Source organism: Bombyx mori, chromosome 21 (assembly GCF_030269925.1).
Source record: "Bombyx mori chromosome 21, ASM3026992v2".
NCBI lineage: Eukaryota > Metazoa > Arthropoda > Insecta > Lepidoptera > Bombycidae > Bombyx > Bombyx mori.
Genome location: NC_085127.1, coordinates 15,033,598 through 15,051,925, shown reverse-complemented (window position 1 = coordinate 15,051,925; position 18,328 = coordinate 15,033,598). Strand labels below are relative to the sequence as shown.

The window sequence follows — 18,328 nt, the reverse complement described above, 5'->3', positions numbered from 1 at the left end:
TCGAAAGAAATCTATTAATGAATTTCTTTCGATTGCTATGTGTTTTTTAGAGTATCAAGTACATTTTAAGCTGCATATCTTTTTCGGGGCCAGCTGCAGAAATATATAGGTCATGATCGCCTTGCCGAGCGAATTGACCAAACGATATAATATACATATTATATAAATATTATCATTTCCTTCAATAAAACTAACAATTACTTTTCAGAAGAAGAAAAATGAACAGTATATAATAGTATGTATCTAATCAATAAATGAAACTGCTAAATGTCCGTTGTACATTTGTGTAATAGTTTATGACGACCACAATCATAGCCTGAGTTATTGAACCGTTTTACAAAAACACCGCCTAAAAGCGCATATTTCTCTGGTTACTGTAGGCGGGCGTCCTCGGATGACACACGAAAAAATTATATCCCAAAAGAGACAAGGCGAACGTTCGTCATAGCGAGTAAAATATGCACCCTCTTCGTGATATATGCGGCCCGGAGTGGATGGTCCCGGCAGGCACCTTTGAGTTATGTCGTAGGTATAAGGGGTATGTTCGTATGGTAGCTATGCAGCAGAACGTAGCAGCTCTGAAAAAAAAAACATATTACAAACTCAGATACGATAATTAATGCTAATTTTATATTAAATTAAAATGGTTTTCGTTGCAGCAGTAACAGCAGCCCTACTGGTGGCCTATAGTAATTCAACTGAACCCCTTTTTTTTTCTTCGGGCAGGGGGCCGAACCTCATGTGAGGCTTCCGCGCCGAGGGGGCGTGTGGGGTATGTGGGACTTGACGGTCTGCAGATGTTTAGACCGCGGGTCCAAGGATGGATAAAGGCCTACCGCACTAAGCGACTTCCCTGCACTCTTACATCCGACGTCCGATCTCCATCCGGGGTCAGAACCCGGTCAGAGTAGGGGGCGCCCACGATCAACACTACAACCAGACTCGCGGCGCCACTCCTAGGACGCCCGGCCAACGGATCGACGAGGCGATTCAACTGAACCCTTTTTTTTTTTTTTTTTTTTTTTTTTTCCCTACCTATGCTGATAGCCTTGAGAGGCTATTTCAGCTTCGCCCTAACGTTAGTAGGTGAGCTCGCGGGGCTCAACCGGAGAGTTGCTAACACTGACCCTAGCAAGAGCAGTGCTTCGCAGAATCTACCACCGGATCGGAAACGCGACCCACTGAGAAGATCCGGCGAGAAACTCAGTGGGCTGTGTCTATGGGTTAGTTCGCTCGTCGAGCCCTTCGTCGCAAGCGACGGGTTCGACGAGGACGGTGACCGGTGCTTGTGGTGCCTAAAAGCACCGTTAATGGATCAGGAGGATCCGTAATGACGTGCTTTGGGCGACGTCGACGGTTTACCATTCGGTCTACTGGGTCGGGTATGTAATTTCCAGCGGCTACGATGAGAGGGTTCTCATGTCGTGCCGCCTTCTCAAAATGGTGCAGCGATGCCGACTGTAGATACTTACTAAGAGAGTCGAGCTCCAGGTCATCGTGGAGATCCACATTCCTAAGGAACCATGGCGCTCCGACGGCTATCCTGCAGAATCGTGATTGAATAACCTGAAGGGATTTCAAGTGGGTGCGGGCTGAGTGAGCGAACACTACGCTTGCATACGTCATGACGGGGCGTATACAAGTTTTGTAGAGAGTTACCTTATTGCGGAGGGACAGTTTGCTTCGACTACAAAGCATTGGATAGAGTCGTCCTAGAATAAACGCGGCGCGGTCGCGTACCGTTTTTATATGGGGACGGAATGTCATCCCTCTGTCGAGGGTGACGCCTAGATATTTGACCTTCGAGACCCACGGTATGGGCTGGCCAAAGAGAGTGATGGGACTAACGGCGGAGGTGTTTGCGCGCCTACTACGGAGTGGGATGCTCGAAGTGATGTTCGGAGGGCGACCCCTTTTGAAGAGCACCGCTGCGCTTTTCGTGGGGTTGATGTCTATTCGCCACTTCCGGAACCACTGTCCCATGGTGGCTACTGCGATCTGGAGTCGCCGATGAAGCAGCGACATCTTCCTACACGAGTAGTAGATAGCCGTGTCATCGGCGAAGAGCGCTAGATGGGTCTCCGGAGACCGGGGTATATCATTGATATACAAACTAAATAATAACGGGGAGAGCGCGGAGCCTTGCGGGACTCCGGCAGTCAGTTGACGGGGACGAGAACGAGTTCCCTCTACTCGATATCGAAACGAACGGTTCGACAAGAAGTCTCGTATGATGAGCACGAGTCTGTCTGGCACTCCCATGTTGTACAGTTTGTAAATTAAACCGTTGTGCCAGACTTTGTCGAACGCCTTCGCGATGTCGAAGAAGAGGGCGCCGGTCGGGATTTGTTTACGCCTATTTAGTCCTATCAGAATGTGCTCCGTGAGGCGGTGCACTTGTTGTACGCACGAGTGTTTTGAGCGGAATCCGAACTGTTCGTCTATGAGAATTTTGTTCGCGGTAACAAAATCCCAGAGGCGTTTCCTAAGGAGACGTTCGTAAATTTTCCCTATCGTCGAGAGGAGACTAATCGGACGGTAACTAGAAGTTTCGTTTCTCGGTTTGCCCGGCTTATGTATACCGATAACGTCCGCTTCTTTCCACACCGCGGGAAAGATGCAGTGCGTCATAGCGGCATTTAAAATTGTGGCCAACATTGCTATCAGTTGGACTGGCAAAAATTTTAGCGCGCGGTTGTGGATGCCGTCGGAGCCTGGTGCCTTCCTAGGTTGGAGGTTGTGGATCGCGTCTCTAACTTCGTCAGTGGTAATGGGGGGTAACGCGTCCGAGGGCGGCAGGGAAGCTCTGCGCTCGACCTCCCTGTCGACTAGCTCGGTGTGTTCGGGGTCCGCGTGTTGAGTGCTGGTGGTGCACTGCTCTTGCAGTGCATCGGCCAGCAGCTCAGCCTTGTCATCGTCATCGAATGCCGGTGGTTGGCTTGAAGGGCGTAAGAGGGGAGGCATAGTAGCGGTAGTTTCGGATTTGAGAGTCCTAGCTAGTCGCCAGTATACTTGGTGGGAGGGCGCGAGTTGTTCTAAATAACTATGCCAATTATCGTTACGCGCGTCGCTTAAGCGGGAGTGGACTTCGCGTTGTAGACGACGCATCTGAATCCGGTTTGAATGCGTGGGAAGACGATCGTAGGCCCGGATTGCTGCGTTCCTAACTCTTAAGAGATTCCTAAGATCGGGGGACAGTCTAATGCGGTGGAAGCTGTCCTCCACATCGACTTCTTTTGAAGATCTAATGATCGCGGAAGAGATGTGATCGGTAATGATGTTTATGGATTCGACGGTGTCCTCGGGGGATGGATTCGAATCCGGGCCGTAAGGGAGGATTGGCGGAGCGGCGTCGGCTAGGAACGTGCCCAGCTTATTCCAATCCACCATGGTCCTCGTAACAGTGACTGGGTTGTGAGGGCGACCGAGCTGCATAACGACAGGTCGGTGGTCTGAGTCGAGCTCTGACATTGCTTCGATGGAACGCAAGCGCAGAGTTACGTTCCTAAGCAATGCCAGGTCTATAGTGCTCGGACGGAGCGCGATGTTATACGGATAACATGTTGGAGTTGGGGGACCGACTATTTCAAAGGTGAGGTCGTCTATAAACGCGTCGAGACGCCTACCGTTAACGTTTGTACGATGGCAGTTCCACCTAGTGTGGTGGCAATTTAAATCGCTTGCCAGGATGACGGAGTCTCCCATGCCGAACAGTGACTCGATGTCACTGCTCAGGAGGGGCTTGTCCGGGGGGAGATAAACGGATGCGATGACGATCGGCTGGTGTCCCGTCAGCGAGATACGGCACACTGACGCCTCGATATGTAAGAGCGAGGGAGTATCGAGAGGGACAACGTGCAGGGCCCGTCTATAGTAAATGGCAGTCCCGCCTTTCGAGGCGGTGAGTCTGTCATTCCTAACCATGACGTAGTTCGCGACTTTCGGGTCGCGACGCGAGGGCTTCAGACAGGTCTCCTGCACTAACAAGATATCTACAAGATTGTCGCGGAGGAATTCGAAAATTTGATCGCGTTGCCGCGCGAGTCCGTTAGCATTGTAGAATGCTAACGTAAGGGAATACGGTTTTTCTCTACCTTTTTGCGCCATTGATTACCGGTAAAGATTTTATAACGTACGCGACACGGACTCGTAAACGTCCATGTGATCGAAAGCGGCCGCGAGCCGCTGTTCGGGGGTTACCGACCTACGGATAGCGTCAGCGAACGATCGCAGACGGTCGAAGTTCACCGCGGTGACGAAGTCGCGCACGAGCGCGAAGTCGTTGACGGCAGAGGGTTGCGGGGGACGGAACGCGGGCGCGGGGCGAGGTGCGAGCAGGGGCTGGGGCGCGGGGCGTGTCACGAGCGGGGGCGGGGGTGCGGTTTCCGTTCCCGCCTTAGTATACGGCAGCGGTTTTTTCCACGCCGAGACCGTGGGAACTGCAGCCGGCACGAAGGCGGGTTTCAGCACTGAAGGTGCCGAAGTCTTTGGGCCGACGGTTCGCGGAGCCGGGTGGGTTGGACGTTTTCGCGGAGCCCTAGGACATCCACGGTAGTTCGCCGGGTGCCCTTGCTTAAGGCATAGGACACAGCTTGGAGGTTCGGTCGCGGTTTCCCTAACTCGCGAACAATCTAATGTGGCGTGATCGCCGAGGCACTTTACGCAGCGGGGGCGCGCGTGGCAATTACGAGCCGAGTGGCCGTAAAGCTGGCATCTGTAGCACTGCCCGGGAGTGCCACGTTTATGGGGGGCTTCGATGGAGACCCCGGATAGGCCGCAAACTGTCGAGAGGCATGAGATTTTCTTTTTTGCCTCCGGGGTTGGCTCCAACGCGACGAGAATCATATTATAGGGCTGCTTGCCCCGCCCACTGTGCATCCGATGCACACTAACTATAGGGAGTGACTGAGTGGTCAGATCCTCCTTTATGTAGTCAATGTCTAACTCCTTGGGGACTCCGCGTATCACTACGCGGAGCTCGCGGTCCTCCTGAAGAGCATAGGTGTGAAAACCTATGTTCTCCTTTCGGAGGTATGAAGAGAGGGCCCTATGGTCGCCCGGCGTTGCGACCTTTATCTGAATCCCATGCGCGACGTTACGCGCATGGGTGTAATTAATTTTGTTGGCCTGAAGGGCCTGGGACACGCGATTCCACGCTGTCTTCTCTTGAAGTATCAGCGGGGACGGGGCAGCTACTTTAGGAGCGGGCGCGGGCTTGGGACGCGGCGGTGGAGTTACGCGGCGAGCGGAGTCCGACTCCGGTGTTACGACTACCTGCGGGCGGGAGGCGGTCGCGGATTTAGTCTGCTTCGTCGTGGAGCTCCGGGACTCCACGGCGCGAGAACGCTTTTTACCGCGCGTTACGGTTTGGAACCCATCCGAGGTTCCAGGCTGAGGGCTTGACGCGGATTCGAAATCCATCTCCGATTCGGTATCGGAGCCTGAACTCGAAACGATCGAGGTCGCGACGGACGAAGCGCGCGATGACGTAAACGACGCGGGCGCGGGGGTGGGGGTAGCGTTAGGCGCTATGTGAGCCGCATCGTCGGAACGTGCGCTCGAACTTAACGCGGCGGCGGGGGGCGCGCGGCGTGCCTCCGAGGCACGGTTGAGAAACGCGGCGACGGACGCGGTGGGGGAGGGATTGCCACGAGAGGCCCTATACCTAAGATACTCGGCCCTAATTGTCGGGTACCTTTCCCGGAGGAACCCGACAAAATCACTGTCACTGACACTAACACTTTCACTATTGTCTTCCATGCTTCGGTCTTCTTGCCCGGGGGGGGCGGCCCCGGGACTTTTGTTGAACTCGCCGAAAGACGAGGCCCCGGATAGGATTTGTAACCCCCCTGTGCTGCAGGACAGCAAGGAGCAGGGGGGGGGGAATGCCTATGCCGTGAAAACGGCAATCGGCGGGGAAAAGGAAAGGAACCCGCTCGGGCTGTATAGTGCTACAGCAGGCAGAATCGCGAGCGGGGGTCTAGTCTTGAAAAAGACTGTTGTTTTGGGAAGGGTTAGGAAATCGCTAGCCTGTGAGTGCCACAGGAAGCCTGATCGTAGCGATTGGTTTTGTCTTGAAAAAGACAGTTGGTAAAGGGTGGGTTCGCGGTTACAATACTTTAGCGCACAAAAATGGACTTCCGAGACGCAAATCGCAAGCGACCAACGGATCGGAACGTCCGCACTACCGAATTGTAAGCACGATGTATTCACGGTCACTACACTGTCGAGCACAACTGTGAGTTCAGAGACGCAGCTCGCAAGCGGGCCACGGATCGGAAAGCACGTCCGCGCACGACCGAGTCGTGAGCGAGAATGAACTGAACCCCTGCCATTTTTCAAGCCTATAAGCAAAGATTCACTGCCTCAGCTGTCTTCGAATATAATAAAAAATGAAAACATGCGATACGAGCTACTGCTTATCTAGTTTATGCTGTGTCTCGGTGAAGCTAGTGAAAGCACCTTTGAATTTTAGTATTACTAATCAATCACAAATAAAGTAAAATGAAAAGTTACATTACAAATGATTAGAACAAAAACAAGATCAATTATGCTTCGGCGTTACATAGCTTTCATTTGGACAAAACCTTGAGCCCAGGATACGGGTAACTCCAGCAATTACGAGATGGTGGAACGCGCCGAGGTGTGCTGAGCTTAACTTTAATTGTGTTAAATTTGTCCAGGCCGTTTGTATGGGTGTCATTGAAATTTGGGGCTCTTAGCATAATAATTGATAAATTATTGCCATGGAATTGTATGGGCGTAATTTGTGTGGAAGGGTTTCATTTTATTGTCAGCCTAATTACTTTTTAATGCCGGAGCGGACAGGGGCTCTCACGACTGAATCGTAACTGCCCAATGGCAGAAAATGTCGCCACTGCATCAAAGCATCGGCTACTATTGTTCCAATGCACGATTACTTCGTCGCCGTACAGGTACAATGATGATACAAACCAGTGAATACAACAGTCCTTACCCACTGAGTTTCTCGCCGGATCCTCTCAGTGGGGAAGCACTGCTCTTGCTAGGGCTACTGTTGACAAATTCTCTCAAGTTGACCCCTAGAGCTCGCCTACCCGTCCTGGCATAGCTGGTATAGCCCCTTAGGCTACCAGCAAATAGGTAGGGAAATAAAAAGCTTCGCTATAAATGATTCACACAGAGAAAGACCTAGAAATAGGTCTTCAAGTAACATGAGGTTACGGAAAGTTGACAAGTAATTAAGATCAACTTAATTGCTGAAACTTAATTGGAAACAACTTAATTTTACTGGTGGTAGGATCTCTTGTGAGTCCGCGCGGGTGGGTACCCCCACCCTGCCTATTTCTGCCGTGAAGCAGTAATGTGTTTCGGTTTGAAGGGTGGAGCAGCTTTTGTAACCACACTTGAGACCTTAGAACTTATATCTCAAGGTGGGTGGCACATTTACGTTGTGGATGTCTATGGGTTCCAGTAACCACTTAACACCAGGTGGGCTGTGAGCTCGTCCACCCATCCAAGCAATAAAAAAAAAAAACTATGTACAAAACTAAAATATTATACAATTATTAAACATATCAAAAAACATTGCTAGTGGTAGGGCGTATTGTTAGCCCGCACGGATTGGTTCCGTCATCCTTCCTGCTTCTGCCGCGAAGCCATCATCCGTTCAGGTTTGAGCACTGGGCCAGCCCTTATACAAAACAAGTGAGTTTTCTACATCATGTCTCAAAGTAGTGGCGGTATTCACATTACGATATCTAAGCACTGCAGTCACCATTTTACCCTAGGGCGGCTAGCTCATCCACCTGTCTGAATGAAAAAGTAATCATTGCTACCAATTTTTCAATTATTCTGGTTTAAAACGACGTAACAAACTTCAAACTGCACCAAAACCTAAACTTAGTTGTCTTGAAGCGTAATCTTAAAATGTATTGTTAAATTGTTTTCAAATCCGATAATACATATTTATTATTCTTAAAATGTTCAAACTTCGGAGACGTAAAACGTAACTTTGAAACGTTTATAGTCTAAAATTCAATGAAACGAAAATTAAAATACAAAACAACTGAAAGAACTTTTAAGAGAACAAAAACACAAGTATAATTATTTTCCCGAGGCGAACTCTATCTACACGTGGTAATAGTGTTTAAAATTAGACCTTAATAAACAATGTTTGAGAGCGCATTTCCACATACGTTACTTATTCAAATATAAATAATGATTTATACCTCAATTAGGTTCGCGTGTTTGATTCATAAGGGTTGATAGACGATACTGTCTTTATTTAAATATAACTGTGGCTTGTGACGACCCACTTGATTGTAAGTGTTAGAACCGAAAATTTGATGATAATCTATATATTAATTGCGCGGACGCAGGAGTATGAAATTTTCTACACTTTTAGAGAATATAGGAAAGAAGTGCACAATGCTAATATTTTTTTAAGATAATGCATAAAAGATACATTAAATCAATAAAGAAAACATTACACACACTACCATGTATTAATAAAGAAAACATTACACACACTACCATGTATTTGACGCACACACGCATTCATACTATTTATTTATTGTCAAACTTCCTTATTAATTTAACTTATTAACGTATTAAATAAAACTTATTGTCAAAAATGTTCACGATTGACTTCCACGGTGAAGGAATAACATCGTGTAATAAAAATCAAACCCGCAAAATTATAATTTGCGTAATTACTGGTGGTAGGACCTCTTGTGAGTCCGCACGGGTGGGTACCACCGCCCCGCCTATTTCTGCCGTGAAGCAGTAATGCGTTTCGGTTTGAAGGGTGGGGCAGCCGTTGTAACTACACTGAGACCTTAGAACTTATATCTCAAGGTATGTGGCGCATTTACGTTGTAGATGTCTATGGGTTCCAGTAACCACTTAACACCAGGTGGGCTGCGAGCTCGTCCACACGTCTAGGCAATAAAAAAAAAAAAAAAAACTGTTCTTGACGTCTGTTGTCAAACTGAGAATAGATTAAATATTGTTTATCTTTATTATTTTTTCTATTTTTAATTTTTTCTATAGTGTAGTCTTGGCGAAATTTGTGATTATAAAAGTATAATAGTCTTTGAAAATAGAATCATAATAGTGTACAAACTTATAATTTCAATTAATTATAGTCGAATTTCGACTACTGCGGGACCACTAGTAATGGTTAAATATGTAACATATCAATCCAGTTATCTATCCATATTATTAGTATCTTAAATTTGCCCACCTTTCTAATTTCCTCTCTTCTTATTTTAAGTATCCCTGATAGGATCAGGTTTAAGAATGTATCAACTAATCTCTTCTAGTTAACAGTCATACAAACATTAACATGTATGAGGCATCTGGCAGTGAACAAACAAACTCAGCAATGTATAGGAAAAGACAAGAGTTCTAATTTCGGCACAAAAGACGAAAAACGTTAAAATAAACATGAAACAGAACGTCACTCACCGACGCTGAGTCCTCATCCGCTTATATGCTAACTAATGAGGCAATCAGATCAAAGACCGTTCCGAAGGGCTGCCAGAAACACTCATAAATTACATTTTATCACCATGAATGGAGATTCGCGGAAACTAATCCAGTGGAAGGTGAATCACGATGGTAATAACAATAATAATAACTGCCTTTTATATTAGGCCCCTAACCCAGCTGGATCATGAAAGTTTCTTAAGATGTTGGTCGTAACTTTTCGCTACCGAACCGTGTACCGACACAACTATAGGAACAATGATGGTTGAGTCTGCTCTTGCTGTCAGTTATGCCTATGCAAGTACTCGCCATTGGGAAAACGTTATTATTATTATACTAAGTCTGATATTGTGATAATAGACCCGTCTGCGCGTCGAGCACTTTACTGGTGGTAGGACCTCTTGTGAGTGGAGAGTATCAAGTGGTAGGCAGCGGCTTGGCTCTGCCCCTGGCATTGCTGAAGTCCATGGGCGACGGTAATCATTCACCATCAGGTGAGCTGTATGCTCGTCTGTCTACAAGGGCAATAAAAAAAATACAAAATATTCCAGCATTCAAGTTTTAGCGCAGTGTCAACCCTAAGCTAAAGTAATTTTGATACAAATGACTCGTTTGAACAGTTTTAATGAACTATTTAAGGATTTCGTCTCAATTCGTAAGCTCTTAGCTTAGTTTACCTCACACGACGTTAAATGGATAAAGATGGATGCTGGAATAATTTGAACGTTATTTTATGAGTGTTTTAAAGATACATATGTATGTTCCACGGCCGTTTCCCCATAGCTTCCGGAGATGTAATCATATCTTCCGGTTTGTTAGCTATTCCAATGTTTGATTTCCAAGGATTTGCGCTCATGTCTCCAATAAGGAGCGTGCACATTGAGGCCCTGAGGCTCCAATGACCGCTGATTACTAGGTGAGCGAACACATATGAGGTGCTGTGATACAATGTTTTTTAAATGTCATTGTAATGACGGGTGAACGAGTTCACGGCCCGGCTGACATTTAGTGGTTACCGAGGTCCATAGACACCGCAATGTGGATGAGTGCTCTTGAATGTTAGTTCGATGTCCGATTTTTTTATTTATTTAGATGGGTGGACGAGCTCACAACCCACCTGGTGTTTAGTGGTTACCGGAGCCTATAGACATCTACAACGTAAATGCGCTACCCATCTTGAGATATAAGTGCTAAGGTCTCAAGTATAGTTACAACGGCTGCCCCACCCTTCAAACCGAAACGCATTACTGCTTCACGCCAGAAATAGGCGAGGTGGTGGTACCTACCCTACTATATTGTATTACTACTGCCGCAACCATCATACAAGAAGACATAGCTGATTTGCGATAGAAATAGTAGCAGATACCGACTTGGCTGTGCCCTTAGCCTTACTGACGTCCATGAGCGAACTCCATGAGCACTCGTGAGCACAACTTAAGAGCGCTATGCGTGGTATTTAACCGAACTCAAATCTCTCTGTGGCAAGAGCAACCAATACAGTTTCACATAAATAAATTAGCAACTTACAAGTATAAATGTATTCCGGTCACGCGACCCAAGTTTGTAAACAGATTTTTATTATTGTTAAAGTTTGAGGTCGCACGGCCGAAGTCTACGGAAACTGGCTAATTTGTCACAAAGGACACTTTACTTGAAAAAAATATCGAGATAATCATTGGTCATGTGGACGTGTGTTACACCGGATTGTAACGTGTTCATTTATAAACGGACAATGGGAATATTGACAAAATTACGGCGCATATTTCTCACTTACCATCGCACCGCCCGCCACCGGAGTAGAGTTCATCCATACTACCTGGTGCCACTGCGGTCATCCACAGTGCATTTCCAGCGATCTTAGAGCTTTGGAATAAGCTCCCCTCCGCGGTGTTTCCCAAGCGCTATGACATGTCCTTCTTAAAACGAGGCTTGTAAAGAGCATTAAACTGTAGACAGCGGCTTGGCTATGCCCCTGTCATTGCTGAGGTCCATGGGCGATGGTAAACACTCACCATCAGATGAGCCGTACGGTCGCCTGCATGCAAAGGCAATAAAAAAAATTGCAAACCAACCCGGAAGCAACGGAACGTTGCGAATGAGAAAGATGCACACCGTAAACTCCCCTTAAATTCAAATCACGTTCTTCACGTTAGACTCAATGCATAAATTCAATTTTACAATAATCACCCATTCATCAAATTAATTAGATAATTAAACAAATGAACAAGACATTGCATAATTATATCAACACAGTAAACAAAATAAGGTGGAAGGGAGCGCTTTACAGCCACGCAGAGTCGTCTAGCAAAGAAAAGCACGAACTGTAAAATACGGCTTGTAAGAAAAAGCTCGATATATTTATATTAAAAAAATGATCACCCAGATGATTAGTTGTTTCGGTGTGATAGTCTCCCGTATCAGCGGGCAGTGAAAGCGCACTGGTCACGCGAACCCGCGATCAGTGGCCTACCCTATTGCCTTTGTTAATTCATACCTGTAATTAATATTCAAGTGGAATTCTCACGAAATGTTTCGGATTCATTATTTTATAATAGGAATTTATCAAAAGAAAATTAGTGCTATCTGTGAAAAATTGATTCTCAAAAATCCGGAGACTTGGAACTGGATGTTTCTTGCAGATATGTAAGAGATATTACTATATTACACCCTCTCAGGTATCGTAGTCATTGCTGTGCTTTAAACACCAATGTAAAACATCAGGAATTGTGATGAATACAAGATAACTATAAAGAGTCCAGCAATATATGTAATTTGTACTATGCTTCATTCTTAAACAAAAATACTCAACACTGTTAATCAATAGTCAATAGTCAATCTCCTTAACGATAAAACATTGAAAATTAAATGTATAATAGTGTTTTGCTCTATAATATTTCTTCATGATCATTAATAATACGCGGCCCAGAAGCTTACATTTCCTACGGTTAGTGTTTGTGTTATATTCATTAGATATTCCTGCCGTGCGATTCTCTAAAATTCAAACAAGAACTCGCATCTCACTACGAAATTCTCCATCACTTCGCATTCGCAATGGAATGACCTTGATTTGGCATTCTGTAAACACTAATCTTAATTACCCTGCCTCGAGCGAAGTGAAGTGACAACGAAGTTTGTTTACAATACTACTAGGGATAGCCGTATACACGCAAATGTAAATCGAAGCTTACCGGTTTCAGTTTTTCTTTGTATTTAGAAGCATTCTGTAAGAAAATACTATGAATTTAAGCTTTGGTGTCTAAACCACATCTAATATAACTAAAAAGAAAATTAAAAGTCATATATTTATGAAATTAATTGTAATTTCTGGCTGTACGCTAAGTTCCTTTGCGTGCACTGGCGAATACCAGAATTAAAAAACATAATTTTAATTGTTTTCAAAACAATTTCGAGCGGTCGGAAGTTTTTATTTTGCTTTTTCAAGATTTGTTGTTACTTTGTGAGTGAATTTAACGTTAAATAAAAATTATGAGGTAAGTAAAAGTTAATTTGAGGCTATTAATGTTTCATCCATTCGTTTTTAATGTAAAATTTAAATATATTACCAACAGATTTAAAGAGCGTTCTTCTCATCCGATATTGGCGCAAATAGAGGCATTGATAAACGTTTTGGGTTAAAAGCTAGCGAAACAAAAGGATTAATCGAATCTCAACATGTTCAATAAGAGAACAAGGATATTAAAAAAATATAGGAACTAAATTCTCTTGTCAGTTAAGATCCATTCCCGGTGAGATATTTAGGACATGTTAACATATATTTATGTATGATATATCTATCTACAACGTTTTTATTGATGTTCTATTTTAACAGGGCATGAAGGTAATTTATTTGTATCTCAAATTCACCAACAAAAAAATTATTTTGAATTAAATACATCAAATCATTAACAATTTAGGTATTGCAAGTTAGATTGATGTTGTTGGAATGTATTTATTGATGCAGAGGTGACTGTATCTATGGTAAAGGGTGTGCATACTGGTACAGGGGTGGCAGGCAGTGCCAGAGTATTGACTAAACTGACATTATGTTGGCTAAAGGCTGCATACTCAGTTTAAAATAAATGAACAAAATTTAGGCATAACCTATTTTATTATATTTAAGGAACTACAACAGATTGAAAATACTAATCCACATCAACAGAATATTGTAAGGAGAATTTATAGCCTACTCGGAAAATGTATCAGTATTGGAACAATCGCAAACATACAGGTATGTATGTTATGCCTAATTATCTGAAATAAATACCTAAACAAAACTTGCATTTTAAAAATTAATATTTATTGCCTTTTTAGCATTGCATCAAGAATCACCTATTTTGCAGTCATCATCCTCTAACTAAATGCAAGTGACTTCTACTTATTGTGATGCTACTACTAGTAGCTCCAGCCACAGTAGGTCTCACATGTTAGTCAAGAGATTGGGTTGATATGTGTTTATTCAGGTCAAAGTACCTATTCATTGAACCACCATATTAGGGACATTGATTTGTGTATAATGCTGTTACTTGTAAATAAAAACATTTTGTTGCATGTATTGTAAACATTGTATTTTACCTAACCTTGTTTTTAAATAAATTTATTATTTTTTTCAGCACCTCAACACCTGACCTGCTATTTCACCACTTTTACAATGAAAAGCAGAGTGTACTCAAATTACTGATAGAATTTTGTGGATAGAGGAACTGCAGGTGAAGATTCAGGGTGTTCATATGTGTGTCGTCCAAAGCATTTTTGAACACAGTACCATATATAACTTAATGAAACTTACAACCATGGGGGAATGAATAGTCGACAATCTGCAAGAAGGATGAACTGTTGGTGGAATTAGCACATGCAGCTAGCAATTTTAAACCTGTATTTCCACATAAGTTACTGATGCAAACAAATTTCAATTATTGTATATAACTATTGAATAAAACTATAATAAAACTATTTTTATAAATCATTAATTTATATTTGAAGTTACTTCACACTATAAGTTAGCTAATTAGTAAAATTTTACAAAGTAATTCAACATGACCACCATAATGTACATGTAATCTCATCATCTGAAATCATGGGAACTGGCAGCTCTGCACAATTGCAATGTTGTGCAAAACACAACACGCAACAACTATTTTTGCTATCTTATCAGGGTGGTAAATTGGCACCCTATAGATTAGCAAACACCTGAATCTACTCTTTAACATACCTATTGTTCTTTATACTGAGTTACGGGCAGTGGAATGAAGGCGGTGCTACAAAGCTTCAGGAGTATCTTCCTCCATATTAGCAATAGCTAGCTATTATTAGCAGGTATTAGCTAGCATAACATAGCGTTATCGCCTATTTCTGCCGTGAAGCAGTAATGCGTTTCGGTTTGAAGGGTGTGGCAGCTGTTGTAACTATACTGAGACCTTAGAATTTATATCTCAAGGTGGGTGGCGCATTTACGTTGTAGATGTCTATGGGCTCCAATAACCATTTAACACCAGGTGGGCTGGGAGCTCGTCCACCGATCTAAGCAATGAAAAAAAATATAGCAAAAGGTGTCATAAGGTTGGAACGTTGACAATATACAGAAAGCCCAAAAAGATGTTAAATAATTATAATGGTCATTACTTGCTGTCATTGACTAATCTAGTAGATTTTATTTTGTTTTGATTATAACTGAATAAAGTTTATTTAAGATAAATACTATATTTCACAATAGCTTATAGCAATATACACAATTACAATTTAACTGAAATGAATACAATCTGAATACATAGGTTCTTAATACACATTTCGTTTATGGATTACATATCAGAATTTCGAAAAATATTAATAGCTTTACAAATTGTACATTTCTTGCATGATATTCTTTGCGACAGTAAATCCATTTTTTATTGGTAGCAGATCTTTTTAAGGCCACCAAATTCCCATCAATACACCCAATAACCCAAAGGATTCTAAATTTTTCATAAAAAACTGCAATATTTAGCATTACATTAATATTGGTAATTTTTTATGAAGAAAACATTTTTTTATTTAGCTTAAACCTCTCCTCCTCCTCCTTGCATCGGTTTCCTCATTACTGAGGGTCGTGGTCATGGCCTTGAAACAGTTTGTTTTTTATAGTGCACCGCCATCTGTTCCTATTTAGCTTAAACCACCTTATTCTTTTTTCTTTGCTTTTCCTTCAATTTTTGCCATTCTTGAGCATTCTGTGGGAATCTTAAATATTTATATATAGTTGCTGGGTTGTTCAGAGCCTCCACAACCTCAGATATACATTGGGATGTCTGGGACAAATGTGTTCTTATATTTTCTTTTATGATTTTTTTGGTAACTTCAATTGGCCAAAAATAACAAGGTGCACAATAACTGAAACTAAGAAATAATCATTAAACAATACACATAGTTATTAGAGAATCTAATTTGTATTCTTTCAAGATATTTTTGGTAGATTAGTTTAGTGGTATTGTTTTACAATGGGAGAGTTGGATATAAACAAATGGGCAAACTTTAATAATATGTTATAAAGTACCTATTTTGTACATAAAGACACAATCTTACCACGTGGAATACCTACCTTTAGAAGAGTTGAAAGTCCTTTTCAATGGCTTTTAGTGGTCTTCATCAAAGGGTGTAATTCACACCCTAACTGGTTCATATGATCCTTCGACAATCTATACACTTTCTTTATACTTTTACATGGTCGTCATCTCAAGTTAAAAGTGATAAATTGTGAATTTCGTAGGCTTGTCGACGCATTTCACGCTGATCCGTAGCGTCAGCCTCTTTCAACAATGTTTTTAATAAAAACATACGCTCCACAAAATATCGATGAAGAATAAAGTTATTTAAAAGTGCAATTTTATTAATTAATAGTATTTTTTTAATAATTAACAGCGGTTTATAACGTTTTCGTATATTCTCACTCACAACAAACACATAAAACACTAACTTTTGATTTGACAAATAAAATGATTTTGCGATGCGAAGTTCTTGCCGAAATTCGACGTGATTTACACTACAGAATGCCGTTTCAAACGTCAACTCATACATTTTAGTAAAAAAAACTCACGCTTGCTAGTTCAATTCACCCGCGAGGGGCGCTAGTGTAGATTCGGCACTACAATGAAATTTACAGAATGCCAATTTGAAAACTCACACCAAATTCACGTGCGAGTTTGTTAAACAACGCTTACAGAATCGCACGGCTGATCCGTATTTGAATTCTTTAAGAACCCTTTTTATAACTATATTTACGGCTTAATCTCTAATGTTTTGAATCTATCATTTCTGACAATTCGGATACATTACAGTTTCTGTGGTCAGTCACTCACGACGAACGATTAAGGTAATTGTGGTTTACAGCTGATTATTGTGCTAACCAGTGATTAATTTTCTATTAAGATAAAGATAATGAATACAATAAGCTACGGATTTAATAATAAATGTAGCCTGCCACTTGTGAAAACTGAAGAATTTATTAAAACGTGTAATGTCATTTAAATTGTTGTTGTAGTCCTAGGGTACCCAGCTGGTACATAGGGCCCTCACAAGTTGTCTCCACTTTACCCTGTCTTGCGCTTGCTCCTTGACATCACTCCAGGTCACGTTGGCAGTCCTCATCTCATTCTCCACGGTGCGTTGCCAAGTGTGTACAGGGCGACTAAGTCTTCTCCTGGCAAGCGGTTGCTACTCAAACGCGATTGATTCTGCGTTGACTCCGCTGCGCCGTAGAGTGTGTCCTATCCAACGCCATTTCCGATGAGCAATGTCTTGCGCGATGGGATTTTGGTCACATTTAGTCCAAAGGTCTTTATTAGAGATAGTGACTGGCCAGAATATGCGGAGTATCGACCTCAAGCACTTATTTACAAATACCTGCAGTCGGTTCCTGAGTGTCTTGGTCACTCTCCAGGTCTCACATCCGAACACTCTTGACAATGGAGTCGAATCATTTAAATTACTCACCAATAATTCCATTTAATGGGCTCTGTCAGATATATGAAAATTATCTTGCCTTCATTTGAAATTCAGTCTGTTCATAAATTATAATTTACTTGTATGTCCTATACTGAATTTGTTAAACGCCATTTAAATCAAAATTAGTCTAAAATTTAAATATTATTCATACAAACTTTCATCGCTTTTGAATTAATGAAAACGTCGATTATTCAAATGAGAACAAGCAGAGCTATGTAATCATATGCACATAACTAATTCACGTTCTTGTATGAAGAATTCAGAGCTCTGGTTTGCTAATGAATTTGGGATCTGCGTTAATTGAATTTTCAATTTTGTTATAATGTTTTTTATTACATAATTGAAATATAGGTATTAGCGTTCGTTGCCCTATGGTCCAATAACTTAAAGAGAATGTTTTCAGATCTGTGTTGTAGATAAATTCCAGCTCCCAGCCGTCAAGATTCTGGTGGAGCCCGCGGACAGCTCACCTGGAGACATGACGCTGAAGACTCAATTGTATTATTTAACGGCTCCCTCCCTCTGTATTTTGTACCGTGTGTTCCATGGGGAGTGCTCTGAGGAGTTGTTCGAGATGATACCGGCATCTCGTTTTTACCATCGCACCGCCCGCCACCGGAGTAGAGTACATCCGTACTACCTGGAGCCACTGCGGTCATCCACAGTGCGTTTCCAGAGGTCTTTTTTGCCACGTACCATCCGGCTATGGAATGAGCTACCCTCCACGGTGTTTCCCGAGCGCTATGACATGTCCTTCTTCAAACGAGGCTTGTGGAGAGTATTAAGCGGTAGGCAGCGGCTTGGCTCTGCCCCTAGCATTGCTGAAGTCCATGAGCAACGGTAACCACTCACCATCAGGTGGGCCGTATGCTCGTCTCCCTAC

General features: G+C 42.9%; 2 long non-coding RNA genes across 2 annotated transcripts; one reads left to right on the top strand and one right to left on the bottom strand.

Annotated features, from left to right (window-relative positions):
* The first annotated feature begins 12,839 nt into the window (after window positions 1-12,839).
* On the top strand, window positions 12,840-14,438 carry LOC119630120 (uncharacterized). The gene is made up of 3 exons (XR_009976016.1): window positions 12,840-12,962; window positions 13,041-13,699; window positions 13,783-14,438. It is a non-coding gene; the product is annotated as an uncharacterized LOC119630120 (long non-coding RNA).
* LOC119630121 (uncharacterized) lies at window positions 14,084-16,679 on the bottom strand. Its single transcript, XR_005245923.2, has 2 exons — window positions 16,043-16,679; window positions 14,084-15,840 (listed from the first exon to the last, which is right to left on the bottom strand). It is a non-coding gene; the product is annotated as an uncharacterized LOC119630121 (long non-coding RNA).
* Window positions 16,680-18,328: the final 1,649 nt, after the last annotated feature.